Here is a 19,071-nt window from a genome sequence, read left to right on the forward strand (position 1 = left end):
TTGATACGAGTCATTTTCATTTTTTGACTCACAGTTTAATCCCGGTCATTTTCATTTTTTAACTCGTGATTTAATTTAGGTCATTTTTTGTTCTCTGACATGTGATTTAGTTTCGGTGGTTTTGATTTTTTGACTCATGATTTATTCTCAGTAGTTTTCGAGTTTGACATGTGATTTAATATCGATCATTTTCATTTCTCTGACTCATGATTTAATGACGGTTGTTTTTTATTTTTTGACTTGTGATTTCATCTCGATCGTTTTCATTTTTTGACTCACGGTTTAATCCTGATCATTTTATTTTTTTGACTCGTGGTTTAATCTTGATTGTTTTTGTTTTCTGACTCATGATTTAATTTTGGATATTTTTATTTTTTGACTTACAATTTAATTCCCATCGCTTTTGTTCCCTGACTCATGATTTAATCCCGGTCATTTTATTTTTCCGATTCATGATTTAATCCTTGTTGTTTCATTTTCTGACTCGTGATTTAATTTTGGTTGTTTTCATTATCTAAGACGCGGTCTAATCCCTCACATTTTCATTTTTTGACTTGTGGTTTAATCTGGCTCATTTTCATTTTCTGACTCACGGCTTAATCAAGATTATTTTCATTTTTTGACTCATTGTTTAATAATAGTCATTTTCATTTTCTGACTCGTGGTCTAGTCGTGGTCCTTTTTCATTTTTTGACTCATGGTTTAATCCCTATCATTTTTCTTTTTTTGATGGGTAGTTAAATCCTGATCATTTTCATTTTTTAACTTGTGGTTTTAATCTGGGTTGTTTTCATTTTTTGACTCATGGTTTAATCCCCATAGTTTTCATCTTCCGACTCACAGTTTAATCGTGGTCATTTTCATTTTTTTAACTTGCGGTTTAATCTCGGTTGTTCTTCATTTTTTGACTCGTGTTTTAATCACGATCGTTTTCATTTCTTGACTCATGATTTAAACCCGATCGCATTCATTTTCTGACTCATGGTTTAATATCAATCATTTTTCTTTTTCATTTTTTTATCATTCTTATTTTCTAACTCGTAGCTTAATTCCAATCATTTTCATTTTCTGACTCATGGTTTAATCCTGTTCATTTTTCTTTTTCTGACCGGTGGTTTAATCACGGTCATTTTCATTTTTTGACTCATGGTTTAATCTTAGTCGTTTCCATTTTTTGGCTCGTGTTTTAATCTAGGTAATTTTCATTTTTTTTGATTCGTGATTTAATCCTTGTTGTTTTCATTTTCTGACTCGTGATTTAATTTTGGTTGTTTTCATTATCTAAGACGCGGTCTAATCCCTCGCATTTTCATTTTATGACTCATGGTTTATTTCAGTCATTTTCATTTTCTGACTCATAGTTTAATCTCGATCATTTTCATTTTCTGACCCATGGTTTAATCCTGATCGTTTTTCTTTTTTTAACTGGTGGTTTAATCCTGGTTGTTTCCATTTTTTAACTTGTGGTTTAATCTGGCTCATTTTCATTTTCTGACTCATGGCTTAATTAGGATTATTTTCATTTTTTGACTCATGGTTTAATCATAGTTATTTTCATTTTCTGACTCATGGTCTAATCGTAGTCCTTTTTCATTTTTTGACTCGTGATTTAATCCCTATCATTTTTCTTTTTTTGATGGGTAGTTTAATCTTGGTCGTTTTCATTCTTTGACTTGGGGTTTAATCTGGGTTGTTTTCATTTTTTGACTCATGGTTTAATCCCCGTCGTTTTCATCTTTCGACTCACGATTAATCGCGGTCATTTTCATTTTTTTGACTTACGGTTTAATCTCGATCGTTCTTCATTTTTTGACTCATGTTTTAATCACGATCGTTTTCATTTTTTGACTCATGGTTTAATCTCGATCGTTTTCATTTTTCGACTCGCAGTTTAATCTTGATCTTTTTTATTTTCTAACTAGTAGTTTAATACGGGTCATTTTCATTTTTTGACTCACAGTTTAATCCCGATCATTTTTATTTTTTAACTCGTGATTTAATTTCGATCATTTTTCGTTCTTTGACATGTGATTTAGTTTCGGTGGTTTTCATTTTTCGACTCATGATTTATTTTCAGTAGTTTTCGATTTTTGACATGTGATTTAATATCGATCATTTTCATTTCTCTGACTCATGATTTAATGACGGTTGTTTTTCATTTTCTAACTTGTGATTTAATCTCGATCGTTTACATTTTTTGACTCACGGTTTAATCCCGATCATTTTCATTTTTTGACTCATGGTTTAATCTCGGTTGTTTTTGTTTTTTGACTCATGATTTAATTTTGGTCATTTTCATTTTTTGACTTACGGTTTAATTCCCATCACTTTTTTTCCCTGACTCATGATTTAATCCTAGTCATTTTCATTTTTCTGATTCGTGATTTAATCCTTGTTGTTTTCATTTTCTGACTCGAGATTTAATTTTGGTTGTTTTCATTATCTAGGACGTGGTCTAATCCCTCGCATTTTCATTTTATGACTCGTGGTTTATTCTCAGTCATTTTCATTTTCTGACTCATAGTTTAATCTCGATCATTTTCATTTTCATTTTATGACCCATGGTTTAATCCTGATCGCTTTTCTTTTTTTGATTGGTGGTTTAATCCTGGTTGTTTCCATTTTTTGACTTGTGGTTTAATTTGGCTCATTTTCATTTTCTGACTCATGGCTTAATCAGGATTATTTTCATTTTTTGACTCATGGTTAAATCGTAGTCATTTTCATTTTCTGACCCGTGGTCTAATCGTGGTCCTTTTTCATTTTTTGACTCGTGGTTTAATCCTTATCATTTTTTTATGGGTAGTTTAATCTTGGTCGTTTTCATTTTTTGACTTGTTGTTTAATCTGGGTTGTTTTTATTTTTTGACTCATGGTTTAATCCTCGTCGTTTTCATCTTTCGACTTACGGTTTAATCACCGTCATTTTCATTTTTTTGACTTACGGTTTAATCTCGGTCGTTCTTCATTTTTTGACTCATGTTTTAATCACGATCGTTTTCATTTCTTGACTCGTAATTTAAACCCGATTGCTTCATTTTTTGACTCATGGTTTAATCCCAATCATTTTTCTTTTTCATTTTTTTATTGTTCTCATTTTCTAACTTGTAGCTTAATTCTAGTCATTTTCATTTTTTGACTCATTGTTTAATCCTGTTCATTTTTCTTTTTTTGACTGGTGGTTTATTCCCGGTCATTTCCATTTTCTGACTCATGGTTTTATCTTAGTCGTTTCCATTTTCTGGCTCGTGCTTTAATCTAGGTCATTTTCTTTTTCTGACTCAATGTTTAATCCCACTTGTTTTCGTTTTCTGACACGTGGTTTAATTCAGGTTGTTTTTCATTTTTTAACTCGTACTTTAATCCCAGTCATTTTCATTTCTTGACTCATGATTCAAACTGGTCGCATTCATTTTCTAACTCGTGGTTTCATCTCGATCATTTTTTTTTCATTTTTCAATTTTTTTTATTTTCTGACTCATGGTTTAATCCCAATCATTTTCATTTTCTGACTTAATGTTTAATCTCGATCGTTTTCCTTTTTCTAGTTAGTGGTTTAATCTTGGTCATTTTCATTTTCTTACTCGTGGTTTAATCCTTATCGTTTTAATTTTTTGACTAGTGATTTAATCCTGATCATTTTTTTATTTCTGACTCGTGATTTAATCTCAGTCGTTGTTATTTCTTGACTCATGATTTAATCCCGATTGTTTTCATTTCTTAACTCGTGATTTAAGCCTGATTGTATTCATTTTTTGACTCGTGGTTTAATCCTGATTGTTTTCATTTTTTCACTCATGGTTTAATCTCGGTCGTTTTCATTTTCTGACTCGCAATTTAATCTCGGTTTTTTTTATTTTCTAACTCGTAGTTTAATACGGGTCATTTTCATTTTTTGACTCACAGTTTAATCCCAATCATTTTCATTTTTTGACTCACAGTTTAATCCCAATCATTTTCATTTTTTAACTCATGATTTAATTTCAATCATTTTTCATTCTTTTACATGTGATTTAGTTTCGGTGGTTTTGATTTTCTGACTCATGATTTATTTTCAGTAGTTTTCGAGTTTTGACATGTGATTTAATATCGATCATTTTCATTTCTCTGACTCATGATTTAATGATGGTTGTTTTTCATTTTCTGACTTGTGAGTTAATCTCGATCATTTTCATTTTTTGACTCACGGTTTAATCCTGATCATTTTCATTTTTTGACTCGTGGTTTAATCTCGGTTGTTTTTGTTTTCTGACTCATGATTTAATTTTGGTCATTTTCATTTTTTCACTTACGATTTAATTCCCATCGCTTTTGTTCCCTGACTCATGATTTAATCTTGGTCATTTTCATTTTTCTGATTCGTGATTTAATCCTTGTTGTTTTCATTTTCTTGACTCGTGATTTAAACCCGATTGCATTCATTTTCTGACTCATGGTTTAAACCTAATCATTTTTCTTTTTCATTTTTTATCATTCTCATTTTCTAACTCGTAGCTTAATTCTAATCATTTTCATTTTCTAACTCATGTTTTAATCCTATTCATTTTTCTTTTTCTGACTGGTGGTTTAATCCCGATCATTTTCATTTTCTGGCTCATGGTTTAATCTTAGTCGTTTCCATTTTCTGGCTCGTGCTTTAATCTTGGTCATTTTTTTTAACTCAATGTTTAATCCCACTTGTTTTTGTTTTCTGACTCGTGGTTTAATCCAGGTTGTTTTTCATTTTTTAACTTTTACTTTAATCCCAGTCATTTTCATTTCTTGACTCATGATTCAAACTGGTCACATTCATTTTCTAACTCGTGGTTTAGTCTCGATCAATTTTTTTTTCATTTTTTGATCGTTTTCATTTTTTGACTCGTGGTTTAATCCCAATCGCTTTTGTTTTCTGACTCAATGTTTAATCTCGATCATTTTCCTTTTTCTAGCTAGTGGTTTAATGTCGGTCATTTTCATTTTTTGACTCGTAGTTTAATGCTTATCATAATCATTTTTTCACTAGTGATTTAATCTTGGTCATTTTTTATTTCTGACTCGTGATTTAATATCAGTCGTTGTCATTTCTTGACTCATGATTTAATCTCAATTGTTTTCATTTCTTAACTCACGATTTAAACCCGATTGTATTCATTTTTTGACTCGTGGTTTAATCCAGGTCGTTTTCATTTTTTGACTCATGATTTAATCTCAATCGTTTTCATTTTATAACTAACAGTTTAATCTCGGTCTTTTTTATTTTCTAACTCGTAGTTTAATACGGGTCAATTTCATTTTTTGACTACAGTTTAATCCCGATCAATTTCATTTTTTAACTCGTGATTTAATTTTGGTAATTTTTCGTTCTTTGACATGTGATTTAGTTTCGGTGGTTTTGATTTTTAACATGTGACTTAATATCGGTCATTTTTAACATGTGACTTAATATCGGTCATTTTCATTTCTTTGACTCATGATTTAATGACTGTTGTTTTTCATTTTTTGACTTGTGATTTAATCTCGATCGTTTTCATTTTTTGACTCACGATTTAATCCTGATCATTTTCATTTTTTGACTCGTGATTTAATCTCGGTTGTTTTTGTTTTCTGACTCGTGATTTAATTTTAGTCATTTTCATTTTTTGACTTACGATTTAATTCCCATCGCTTTTTTTCCCAGACTCATGATTTGATCCTGGTTATTTTCATTTTTATGATTCATGATTTAATCCTTGTTGTTTTCATTTTTTGACTTATGATTTAATATTGTTTGTTTTCATTATCTAAGACGCAGTCTAATCTCTCTCATTTTCAGTTTATGACTCGTGGTTTATTCTCAGTCATTTTCATTTTCTAGCTCAGTTTAATCTCGATCATTTTCATCTTCTGACCCATGGTTTAATCCTGATCGTTTTTCTTTTTTTCACTGGTGGTTTAATCCTGGTTGTTTTCATTTTTTGACTTGTGGTTTAATCCAGCTTATTTTCATTTTCTGACTCATGGCTTAATCAGGATTATTTTCATTTTTTGACTCATGGTTTAATCATAGTCATTTTTATTTTTTGACTCATGGTTTAATCCCTATCATTTTTCTTTTTTTGATGGGTAGTTTAATCCCAATCGTTTTCATTTTTTGACTTGTGGTTTAATCCTAGTCATTTTCATTTTTTGACTTGTGGTTTAATCTGGGTTGTTTTCATTTTTTGACTCATGGTTTAATCCTCGTCGTTTTCATCTTCTGAGTCACGGTTTAATCACGGTCATTTTCATTTTTTTTTGACTTGCGGTTTAATCTTGGTCGTTCTTCATTTTTTGACTCATGTTTTAATGACTATCATTTTGATTTCTTGACTCATGATTTAAACCCGATCGCATTCATTTTCTAACTCATGGTTTAATCCCAATCATTTTTTTTTCATTTTTTTATCGTTCTCATTTTCTAACTAGTAGCTTAATTCCAGTCATTTTCATTTTCATGGTTTAATCCTGTTCATTTTTCTTTTTCTGACTGGTGGTTTAATCATGGTCATTTTCATTTCTGACTCATGGTTTAATCTTAGTTGTTTCCATTTTCTAGCTAGTGCTTTAATCTAGGTCATTTTTCTTTTTCTGACTCAATGTTTAATCCCATTTGTTTTCATTTTCTGACTCGTGGTTTAATTCAGGTTGTTTTTCATTTTTTAACTTGTAATTTAATCCCAGTCATTTTCATTTCTTGACTCATGATTCAAACTGGTCGCATTTATTTTCTAACTCGTGGTTTAGTCCCAATCATTTTTTTTTTATTTTTTGATCATTTTCATTTTTTGACTCGTGGTTTAATCCCAATCGTTTTCATTTTCTGACTCAATGTTTAATCTCGGTTGTTTTCCTTTTTCTAGCTAGTTGTTTAATCTTGATCATTTTCATTTTTTGACACGTGGTTTAATCGTTATCGTTTTCATTTTTTGACTCATGATTTAATCTCGATCTTTTTCATTTTTTGACTCGCGGTTTAATCTCGATCTTTTTTATTTTCTACCTCATAGTTTAATACGGGTCATTTTCATTTTTTGACTTATAGTTTAATCCCGGTCAATTTCATTTTTTAACTCGTGATTTAATTTCGATCATTTTTCGTTCTCTGACATGTGATTTAGTTTGGTGGTTTTGATTTTTTGACTCATGATTTATTCTAAGTAGTTTTTGATTTTTGACATGTGATTTAATATCGATCATTTTTATTTCTCTGACTCATGATTTAATGATGGTTGTTTTTCATTTTTTGACTTGTGATTTAATCTCGATCCTTTTCATTTTTTGACTCACGATTTAATCTTCATCATTTTTGTTTTTTGACTCGTGGTTTAATCTTGCTTGTTTTTGTTTTCTTACTCGTGATTTAATTTTGGTCATTTTCATTTTTTGACTTACGGTTTAATTCCTATCGCTTTTGTTCCCTAACTCATGATTTAATCATGGTAATTTTCATTTTTCTGATTCCTGGTTTAATCCTTGTTGTTTTCATTTTCTGACTCGTGATTTAATTTTGGTTATTTTCATTATCTAAGACGCGGTCTAATCCCTCTCATTTTCATTTTCTAACTCATGGTTTATTCTCAGTCATTTTCATTTACCAACTCATAGTTTAATCTTGATCATTTTCATTTTCAAACCCATAGTTTAATCCTGATCATTTTCATTTTTTGACTTGTGGTTTAATCTGGATTGTTTTCATTTTTTGACTCATGGTTTAATCCCCGTCATTTTCATCTTCCGACTCACGGTTTAATCGCATTCATTTTCTGACCTATGGTTTAATCTCAATCATTTTTCTTTTTCATTTTTTTATCATTCTCATTTTCTAACTCGTAGCTTAATTCCAGTCATTTTCATTTTCTAACTCATGGTTTAATCCTGTTCATTTTTCTTTTTCTGACTGGTGGTTTAATCCCATTCATTTTCATTTTTTGACTCATGGTTTAATCTTAGTCGTTTCCATTTTCTGGCTAGTGCTATAATCTAGGTCATTTTCTTTTTCTGACTTAATGTTTAATCCCACTTGTTTTCGTTTTTTGACTTGTGGTTTAATCCAGGTTGTTTTTCATTTTTTAACTGATACTTTAATCCCAGTCATTTTCATTTCTTGACTCATGATTCAAACTGGTCACATTCATTTTCTAACTCATGGTTTAGTCCCGATAATTTTTTTTCATTTTTTGATCGTTTTCATTTTTTGACTCGTGGTTTAATCCCAATCGTTTTCGTTTTCTGACTCAATGTTTAATCTCGATCATTTTCCTTTTTCTAGCTAGTGGTTTAATCTTGGTTATTTTCATTTTCTGACACGTGGTTTATTCCTTATCGTTTTCACTTTTTGACTTGTGATTTAATCCTGGTCATTTTTTATTTTTGACTTGTGATTTAATCTCAGACGTTGTCATTTCTTGACTCATGATTTAATCCTAATTGTTTTCATTTCTTAACTCGCGATTTAAAGTTGATTGTATTCATTTTTTAACTCGTGGTTTAATCTCGATCTTTTTTATTTTCTAACTCAAAGTTTAGTACGAGTCATTTTCAATTTTTGACTCAGTTTAATCCCAGTCATTTTCATTTTGTAACTCGTGATTTAATTTTGGTCATTTTTCGTTCTCTGACATGTGATTTAGTTTCGGTGGTTTTGATTTTCTGACTCATGATTTATTCTCAATAGTTTTTTATTTTTGACATGAGATTTAATATCGATCATTTTTATTTCTCTGACTCATGATTTAATGATGGTTGTTTTTCATTTTTTTGACTTGTGATTTAATTTCGATCATTTTCATTTTTTGACTCACGATTTAATCCTGATCATTTTCATTTTTTGACTCGTGGTTTAATCACGATTATTTTTGTTTTTTGACTTGTGATTTAATTTTGGTCATTTTTTTTTTACTTACGGTTTAATTCCCATCACTTTTGTTCCCTGACTCATGACTTAATCCTACTCATTTTCATTTTTTTGATTCGTGATTTAATCCTTGTTGTTTTCATTTTCTGACTCATGATTTAATTTTGATTGTTTTCATTATCTAAGACGTGGTCTAATCCCTCTCATTTTCATTTTCAAATTCATGGTTTATTTTCAGTCATTTTCATTTTCTGACTCATAGTTTAATCTCGATTATTTTCATTTTCTGACCAATGGATTAATCCTAATCATTTTTCATTTTTTGACTGGTGGTTTAATCCTGGTTGTTTTCATTTTCTGACTTGTGGTTTAATCTGGCTCATTTTCATTTTCTGACTCATGGCTTAATCAGGATTATTTTCATTTTTTGACTCATGGTTTAATCATAGTCATTTTCATTTTTTGACTTGTGGTCTAATCGTGGTCCTTTTTCATTTTTTGACTTGTGGTTTAATCCCTATCATTATTCTTTTTTTGATGGGTAGTTTAATCCCAATTGTTTTCATTTTCTGACTTGTGGTTTAATCCTGGTCATTTTCATTTTCTGACTTGTGGTTTAATCTGGGTTGTTTTCATTTTTGGACTCATGGTTTAATCCCCGTCATTTTCATCTTCCGACTCACGGTTTAATCGCGATCATTTTCATTTTTTTGACTTGCGATTTAATCTCGGTCATTCTTCATTTTTTAACTCGTGTTTTAATCACGATCATTTTTTCATTTTTTTATCGTTCTCATTTTCTAACTCGTAGCTCGATTCTAGTCATTTTCATTTTTTGACTCATGGTTTAATCATATTCATTTTTCTTTTTCTGACTGGTGGTTTAATCCCGGTCATTTCCATTCATGGTTTAATCTTAGTCGTTTCCATTTTCTAGCTAGTGCTTTAATCTAGGTCATTTTCTTTTTTTGACTTAATGTTTAATCCCACTTGTTTTCATTTTCTGACTCGTGGTTTAATCCAGGTTATTTTTCCTTTTTTAACTGGTACTTTAATCCCCGTCATTTTCATTTCTTGACTCATGATTCAAACTGGTCACATTCATTTTCTAACTCGTGGTTTAGTCTCGATCATTGTTTTTTCCTTTTTCGATCGTTTTCATTTTCTGACTCGTTGTTTAATCCCAATCGTTTTCCTTTCCAAACTCAATGTTTAATCTCGGTCATTTTCCTTTTTCTAGCTAGTGGTCTAATCTCGATCATTTTTATTTTTTGACTCGTGGTTTAATCCTTATCGTTTTCATTTTTTGACTAGTGATTTAATCCTAGTCATTTTTTATTTCTGACTCGTGATTTAATCTCAGTCGTTGTCATTTCTTGACTCATGATTTAATCCCAATTGTCTTCATTTCGTAACTCACGATTTAAACTCTACTGTATTCATTTTTTGAATCGTGGTTTAATCCTGGTCATTTTCATTTTTTGACTCATGGTTTAATCTCGATCGTTTTCCTTTTCTGACTTGCAGTTTAATCTCGATCTTTTTTATTTTCTAACTCGTAGTTTAATATAGGTCATTTTCATTCTTTGACTCACAGTTTAATCCCGATCATTTTCATTTCTTAACTCGTGGTTTAATTTCGGTCATTTTTCGTTCTCTGACATGTGATTTAGTTTAGGTGGTTTTTTTATTTTCTGACTGATGATTTATTTTCAGTAGTTTTCGATTTTTGACATGTGATTGAATATCGATCATTTTCATTTCTCTGGCTCATGATTTAATGACGGTTGTTTTTCATTTTTTGACTTGTGATTTAATCTCGATCGTTTTCATTTTTTAACTCACGGTTTAATCCTGATCATTTTCATTTTTTGACTCACGGTTTAATCTCAGTTGTTTCTGTTTTCTGACTCGTGATTTAATTTTGGTCATTTTCAATTTTTGACTTACGGTTTAATTCCCATTGCTTTTGTTCCCTGACTCATGATTTAATCCTACTCATTTTCATTTTTCTGATTTGTGATTTAATCCTTGTTGTTTTCATTTTCTGACTTGTGATTTAATGTTGGTTGTTTTCATTATCTAAGACACGGTCTAATCCCTATCATTTTCATTTTCTAACTCATGGTTTATTCTCAGTCATTTTCATTTTCTGACTCATAGTTTAATCTCGATCATTTTCATTTTCTGACTAATGGTTTAATCCTGATCGTTTTTCTTTTTTTGACTAGTGGTTTAATCCTGGTTGTTTTTATTTTTTGACTTATGGTTTAATTTGGCTTATTTTCTTTTTCTGACTCATGGCTTAATCAGGATTATTTTCATTTTTTTACTCATGGTTTAATCATAGTCATTTTCATTTTTTGACTTGTGGTCTAATCGTGGTCCTTTTTCATTTGTTGACTCGTGGTTTAATCCCTATCTTTTTTTTTTTTATGGGTAGTTTAATCCTAATCGTTTTCATTTTCTGACTTGTGGTTTTATTCCGGGTTGTTTTCATTTTTTGACTCATGGTTTAATCTCCGTCGTTTTCATTTTTCGACTAACGATTTAATCGTGGTCATTTTCATTTTTTTGACTTGCGGTTTAATCTCAGTCATTATTCACTTTTTGACTCGTGCTTTAATCACGATCATTCTCATTTCTTGACTCGTGATTTAAACTCGATCGCATTCATTTTCTGACTTATGGTTTAATCTCAATCATTTTTCTTTTTCATTTTTTATCATTCTCATTTTCTAACTCGTAGCTTAATTCTAGTCATTTTCATTTTCTGACTCATGGTTTAATCATGTTCATTTCTCTTTTTCTTACTGGTGGTTTAATCCTGATCATTTTCATTTTTTAACTTATGGTTTAATCTTAGTCGTTTCCATTTTTTGGCTCGTGCTTTAATCTAGGTCATTTTATTTTTCTGACTCAACGTTTAATCCCACTTGTTTTCATTTTTTGACTTGTGGTTTATTATAGGTTGTTTTTCATTTTTTAACTCATACTTTAATCCCAGTTATTTTCATTTCTTGACTCATGATTCAAACTGGTCACATTTATTTTCTAACTCGTGGTTTAGTCTCGCTCATTTTTTTTTTCATTTTTTGATCATTTTCATTTTCTGACTCGTAGTTTAATCCTAATTGTTTTCGTTTTCTGACTCAATGTTTAATCTCGATCATTTTCCTTTTTCTAGCTAGTGGTTTAATCTTGATCATTTTCATTTTTTGACTCATGGTTTAATCCTTATCGTTTTCATTTTTTTACTAGTGATTTCATCCTGGTCATTTTTTATTCCTGACTCGTGATTTAATCTCAGTCGTTGTCATTTCTTGACTCATTATTTAATCCCGATTGTTTTCATTTCTTAGCTCGTGATTTAAATCCGATTGTATTCATTTTTTGACTCGTGGTTTAATCTTGGTCATTTTCATTTTTTGACTCATGGTTTAATCTGGGTCATTTTCATTTTCTGACTCATGGTTTATTCTCGGTCTTTTTTATTTTCTAACTCGTAGTTTAATACGGATCATTTTAATTTTTTGATTCATAGTTTAATCCCGATCATTTTCATTTTTTAGCTCGTGATTTAATTTTGATCATTTTTCATTCTCTAACATGTGATTTAGTTTCGGTGGTTTTGATTTTCTGACTCATGATTTATTCTCAGTAGTTTTCGATTTTTGACATGTGATTTAATATCGATAATTTTCATTTCTCTGACTCATGATTTAATGACGGTTGTTTTTCATTTTTTGACTTGTGATTTAATCTTGATCATTTTTATTTTTTGACTCACGATTTAATCCTGATCATTTTCATTTTCTGACTCGTGGTTTAATCTCGATTGTTTTTGTTTTTTCATTACCTAAGACATGGTCTAATCCCTCTCATTTTTATTTTCTGACTCATGGTTTATTCTCAGTCATTTTCATTTTCTGACCCATGGTTTAATCCTGATCGTTTTTCTTTTTTTGATTGGTGGTTTAATCCTGGTTGTTTTCATTTTTTGACTTGTGATTTAATCTGGCTCATTTTCATTTTCTGACTCATGGCTTAATCAAGATTATTTTCTTTTTTTGACTCATGGTTTAATCATAGTCATTTTTATTTTTTGACTCGTGGTTTAATCCCTATCATTTTTCTTTTTTTGATGGGTAGTTTAATCCCAATCGTTTTCATTTTTTGACTTGTGGTTTAATCCTGGTCGTTTTTATTTTCTGACTTGTGGTTTTAATCTGGGTTGTTTTCATTTTTTGACTCATGGTTTAATCTCCGTCGTTTTCATTTTTTGACTAACGGTTTAATCGTGGTCATTTTCATTTTTTTGACTTGCGATTTAATCTCGGTCATTATTCACTTTTTCACTCATCCTTTAATCATGATCATTTTAATTTCTTGACTCGTGATTTAAACCCGATCGCATTCATTTTTTGACTCATGGTTTAATCCCAATCTTTTTTTTTTCATCTTTTATCATTCTCATTTTCTAACTCGTAGCTTAATTCCAATCATTTTCATTTTCTGACTCATGGTTTAATCCTATTCATTTTTCTTTTTCTGACTAGTGGTTTAATCCCGATCATTTCTAATTTCTGACTCATGGTTTAATTTTAGTCGTTTCCATTTTTTGTCTCGTGCTTTAATCTAGGTCATTTTCTTTTTCTAACTCAATGTTTAATCCCACTTGTTTTCATTTTTTGACTCGTGGTTTCATACATGTTGTTTTTCATTTTTTAACTCATACTTTAATCCCAGTTATGTTCATTTCTTGACTCATGATTCAAACTGGTCACATTTATTTTCTAACTCGTGGTTTAGTCCCGATAATTTTTTTTTTCATTTTTTGATTATTTTCAGTTTTTGACTCGTGGTTTAATCCTAATTGTTTTCGTTTTCTGACTCAATGTTTAATCTCGATCGTTTTCCTTTTTCTAGCTAGTGGTTTAATCTCGGTCATTTTCATTTTTTGACTCCTGGTTTAACCCTTATCGTTTTCATTTTTTGACTAGGGATTTAATCCTGGTCATTTTTTATTTCTGACTCGTGATTTAATCTCAGTTGTTGTCATTTCTTGACTCATGATTTAATCCCGATTGTTTTCATATCTTAACTCGTGATTTGGATATGATTGTATTCATTTTTTGACTCGTGGTTTAATTTTGGTCATTTTCATTTTTTGAGTCATGGTTTAATCTTAGTCATTTTCATTTTTTGACTTTCGGTTCAATCTCGATCTTTTTTATTTTCTAACTCGTAGTTTAATACGGGTCATTTTCATTTTTTGATTCACAGTTTAATCCCGGTCATTTTCATTTTTTAGCTCATGATTTAATTTTGGTCATTTTTCATTCTCTGACATGTGATTTAGTTTCGGTGGTTTTGATTTTCTAACTCATGATTTATTCTCAGTAGTTTTTGATTTTTGACATGTGATTTAATATAGATAATTTTCATTTCTCTAACTCATGATTTAATGATGGTTGTTTTTCATTTTTTGACTTGTGATTTAATCTCGATCGTTTTCATTTTTTGACTCATGGTTTAATCCTGATCATTTTCATTTTCTGACTCGTGGTTTAATCTCAGTTGTTTTTGTTTTTTGACTCATGATTTAATTTTGGTCATTTTCATTTTTTGACTTACGGTTTAATTCCCATCTCTTTTGTTCCCTGACTCATGATTTAATCCTAGTCATTTTCATTTTCTGATTCGTGATTCAATCCTTGTTGTTTTCATTTTCTAACTTGTGATTTATTTTTGGTTGATTTCATTACCTAAGACACGGTCTAATCCCTTTCATTTTTATTTTTTGACTCACGGTTTATTCTCAGTCATTTTCATTTTCTGACTCATAGATTAATCTCGATCATTTTCATTTTCTGACCCATGGTCTAATCCTTATCATTTTTCTTTTTTTGACTGGTGGTTTAATCTTGGTTGTTTCCATTTTTTGACTTGTGGTTTAATCTAGCTCATTTTCATTTTCTGACTCATGGCTTAGTCAGGATTATTTTCATTTTTTGACTCATGGTTTAATCATAGTCATTTTCATTTTTTGACTCGTGGTCTAATCATGGTCCTTTTTCATTTTTTGACTCGTGGTTTAATCCCTATCATTTTTCTTTTTTTGATGGGTAGTTTAATCTCAATCGTTTTCATTTTCTGACTTGTGGTTTAATCCTGGTCGTTTTCATTTTTTGATTTGTCATTTAATCTGGGTTGTTTTCATTTTTTGACTCATAGTTTAATCCCCGTCGTTTTCATCTTTCGACTCACGGTTTAATCGCGATCATTTTCATTTTTTTGACTTACGATTTAATCTCGATCATTCTTCATTTTTTGACTCGTGTTTTAATCACGATCATTTTCATTTCTTGACTCGTGATTTAAATCCGATCGCATTCATTTTTTGACTCATGGTTTAATCCCAATCATTTTTCTTTTTCAATTTTTTATCGTTCTCATTTTCTAACTCGTAGCTTAATTCCAGTCATTTTCATTTCCTGACTCATAGTTTAATGCTGTTCATTTTTCTTTTTCTAACTGGTGGTTTAATCTTAGTCGTTTTCATTTTCTGACTCATGGTTTAATCTTAGTCGTTTCCATTTTCTAGCTCGTGCTTTAATCTAGGTCATTTTCTTTTTCTGACTCAATGTTTAATCCCACTTATTTTTGTTTTCTGACTCGTGGTTTAATCTAGGTTGTTTTTTATTTTTTAACTCGTACTTTAATCCCAGTTATTTTCATTTCTTGACTCATGATTCAAACTGGTCGCATTCATTTTCTAACTCGTGGTTTAGTTTCGATCATTTTTTTTTAATTTTTTGATCGTTTTCATTTTCTGACTCGTGGTTTAATCCCAATCGTTTTCATTTTCTAACTCAATGTTTAATCTCGATAGTTTCCCTTTTTCTAGCTAGTGGTTTAATCTCGGTCATTTTTATTTTTTGACTCGTGGTTTAATCCTTATCGTTTTCATTTTTTGACTACTGATTTAATCCTGGTCACTTTTTATTTCTGACTCGTGATTTAATCTCCGTCATTGTCATTATTTGACTCATGATTTAATCTTGATTGTTTTCATTTCTTAACTCACAATTTAAACCAGATTGTATTCATTTTTTGGCTCGTGGTTTAATCTTGGTCGTTTTCATTTCTTGACTCATGGTTTAATCTCGGTCGTTTTCATTTTCTGACTTGCGGTTTAATCTCGATCTTTTTTATTTTCTAACTCGTAGTTTAATATGGGTTATTTTCATTTTTTGACTCACAGTTTAATCTCAGCCGTTTTTATTTTTTGACTCGTGGTTTAATCTAGGTTGTTTTTCATTTTTTAACTCGTACTCTAATCCCAATCATTTTCATTTCTTGACTCATGATTCAAACTGGTCGCATTCATTTTCTAACTCGTGGTTTAGTCTCGATTATTTTTTTTTCATTTTTCGATCATTTTCATTTTTTGACTCGTGGTTTAATCCCAATAGTTTTCATTTTCTGACTCAATGTTTAATCTTGGTCGTTTTCATTTTTCTAGCTAGTGGTTTAATCTCGGTCATTTTCATTTTTTGACTCGTGGTTTAATTCTTATCGTTTTCATTTTTTGACTAGTGATTTAATCCTGGTTATTTTTTATTTATGACTCGTGATTTAATCTCAGTCGTTGTCATTTTTTGAGTCATGGTTTAATCCCGATTGTTTTCTTTTCTTAACTCGCGATTTAAGCCCGATTGTATTCATTTTTTGACTCGTGGTTTAATCTTGGTCGTTTTCATTTTTTGACTCATGGTTTAATCTCGATCGTTTTCATTTTCTGACTCGCGGTTTAATCTCGATCTTTTTTATTTTCTAACTCGTAGTTTTATACGGGTCATTTTCATTTTTTGACTCACAGTTTAATCCCGATCATTTTCATTTTTTAACTCGTGATTTAATTTCGATCATTTTTCGTTCTCTAGCATGTGATTTAGTTTCGGTGGTTTTGATTTTCTGACTCATGATTTATTCTCAGTAGTTTTCGACTTTTGACATGTGATTTAATATCGATCATTTTCATTTCTCTGACTCATAATTTAATGACAGTTGTTTTTCCTTTTCTGACTTCTAATTTAATCTCGATCGTTTTCATTTTTTGACTCACGGTTTAATCATGATCATTTTCATTTTTTGAGTCATGGTTTAATCTCGATTGTTTTTGTTTTCTGACTCATGATTTAATTTTGGTCATTTTTATTTTTTGACTTACGGTTTAATTCCCATCATTTTTGTTCCTTGACTCATGATTTAATCCTGGTCATTTTTATTTTTCTGATTCATGATTTAATCCTTGTTGTTTTCATTTTTTGACTCGTGATTTAATTTTGGTTGTTTTCATTATCTAAGACGCGGTCTAATCCCTCGTATTTTCATTTTATGACTCGTGGTTTATTCTTAGTCATTTTTATTTTCTGACTCATAGTTTAATCTCAATCATTTTCATTTTTTGACCCATGGTTTAATCCTGATCGTTTTTCTTTTTTTCACTAGTGGTTTAATCCTGGTTGTTTCCATTTTTTGACTTGTCGTTTAATCTGGCTCATTTTCATTTTCTGACTCATGGCTTAATCAGGATTATTTTCATTTTTTGACTCATGGTTTAATCATAGTCATTTTCATTTTTTGACTCGTGGTCTAATCATGGTCCTTTTTCATTTTTTGACTCGTGGTTTAATCCCTATCATTTTTCTTTTTTTGATGGGTAGTTTAATCCTGGTCGTTTTTATTTTTTGACTTGTGGTTTAATCCTGGTCGTTTTCATTTTTTGATTTATCGTTTAATCTCGGTTGTTTTCATTTTTTGACTCATGGTTTAATTCCCGTCATTTTCATCTTCCGACTCACGGTTTAATCGCGATCATTTTCATTTTTTTGACTTACGATTTAATCTGGATCGTTTTTCTTTTTTTGACTCGTGTTTTAATCACGATCATTTTCATTTCTTGACTCGTGATTTAAATCCGATCGCATTCATTTTCTGACTCATGTTTTAATCCCAATCATTTTTCTTTTTCATTTTTTTATCGTTCTCATTTTCTAACTCGTAGCTTAATTCCAGTCATTTTCATTTCCTGACTTATAGTTTAATCCTGTTCATTGTTCTTTTTCTGACTGGTGGTTTAATCTCGGTCATTTCCACTTTCTGACTCATGGTTTAATCTTAGTCGTTTCCATTTTCTGGCTTATGCTTTAATCTAGGTCATTTTCTTTTTCTGACTCAATGTTTAATCCCACTTATTTTCGTTTTCTGACTCGTGGTTTAATCTAGGTTGGTTTTCACTTTAATCCTAGTCATTTTTATTTCTTGACTCATGATTCAAATTGGTCGCATTCATTTTCTAACTCGTGGTTTAGTCCCGATCATTTTTTTTCATTTTTCGATCGTTTTCATTTTCTGACTCGTGGTTTAATCCCAATCGGTTTCGTTTTCTGACTCAATTTTTAATCGCGATCATTTTCCTTTTTCTAGCTAGTTGTTTAATCTCGATCATTTTCATTTTCTGACTCGTGGTTTAATCCTTATCGTTTTCTTTTTTTTACTAGTGATTTAATCATGGTCAATTTTTATTTATGACTCGTGATTTAATCTTAGTTGTTGTCATTTTTTGACTCATGATTTAATCCCGATTGTTTTCATTTCTTAACTCGTGATTTAAACCCGATTGTATTCATTTTTTGACTCATGGATTAATCCTGGTCGTTTTCATTTTTTGACTCATGGTTTAATCTCGGTCATTTTCATTTTCTGACTCGCGGTTTGATCTCGGTCTTTTTTATTTTCTAACTCGTAGTTTAATACAGGTCATTTTCATTTTTTAACTCGTGATTTAATTTCGATCATTTTTCATTTTCTGACATGTGATTTAGTTTCGGTGGTTTTGATTTTCTGACTCATGATTTATTCTCAGTAGTTTTCAATTTTTGACATGTGATTTAATATCAATCATTTTCATTTCTTTGACTCATGATTTAATGACGGTTGTTTTTCATTTTCTGACTTGTGATTTAATCTCGATCGTTTTCATTTTTTGACTCACGGTTTAATCATGATCATTTTCATTTTTTGACTCATGGTTTAATCTCGGTTGTTTTTATTTTCTGACTCATGATTTAATTTTGGTCATTTTCATTTTTTAACTTACGGTTTAATTTCCATCGCTTTTGTTCCCTGACTCATGATTTAATCTTGGTCAT

The sequence above is a fragment of the Durio zibethinus genome, chromosome 18 (assembly GCF_047325235.1).
Source record: "Durio zibethinus cultivar Kanyao isolate XHJ-2024 chromosome 18, ASM4732523v1, whole genome shotgun sequence".
Lineage (NCBI taxonomy): Eukaryota > Viridiplantae > Streptophyta > Magnoliopsida > Malvales > Malvaceae > Durio > Durio zibethinus.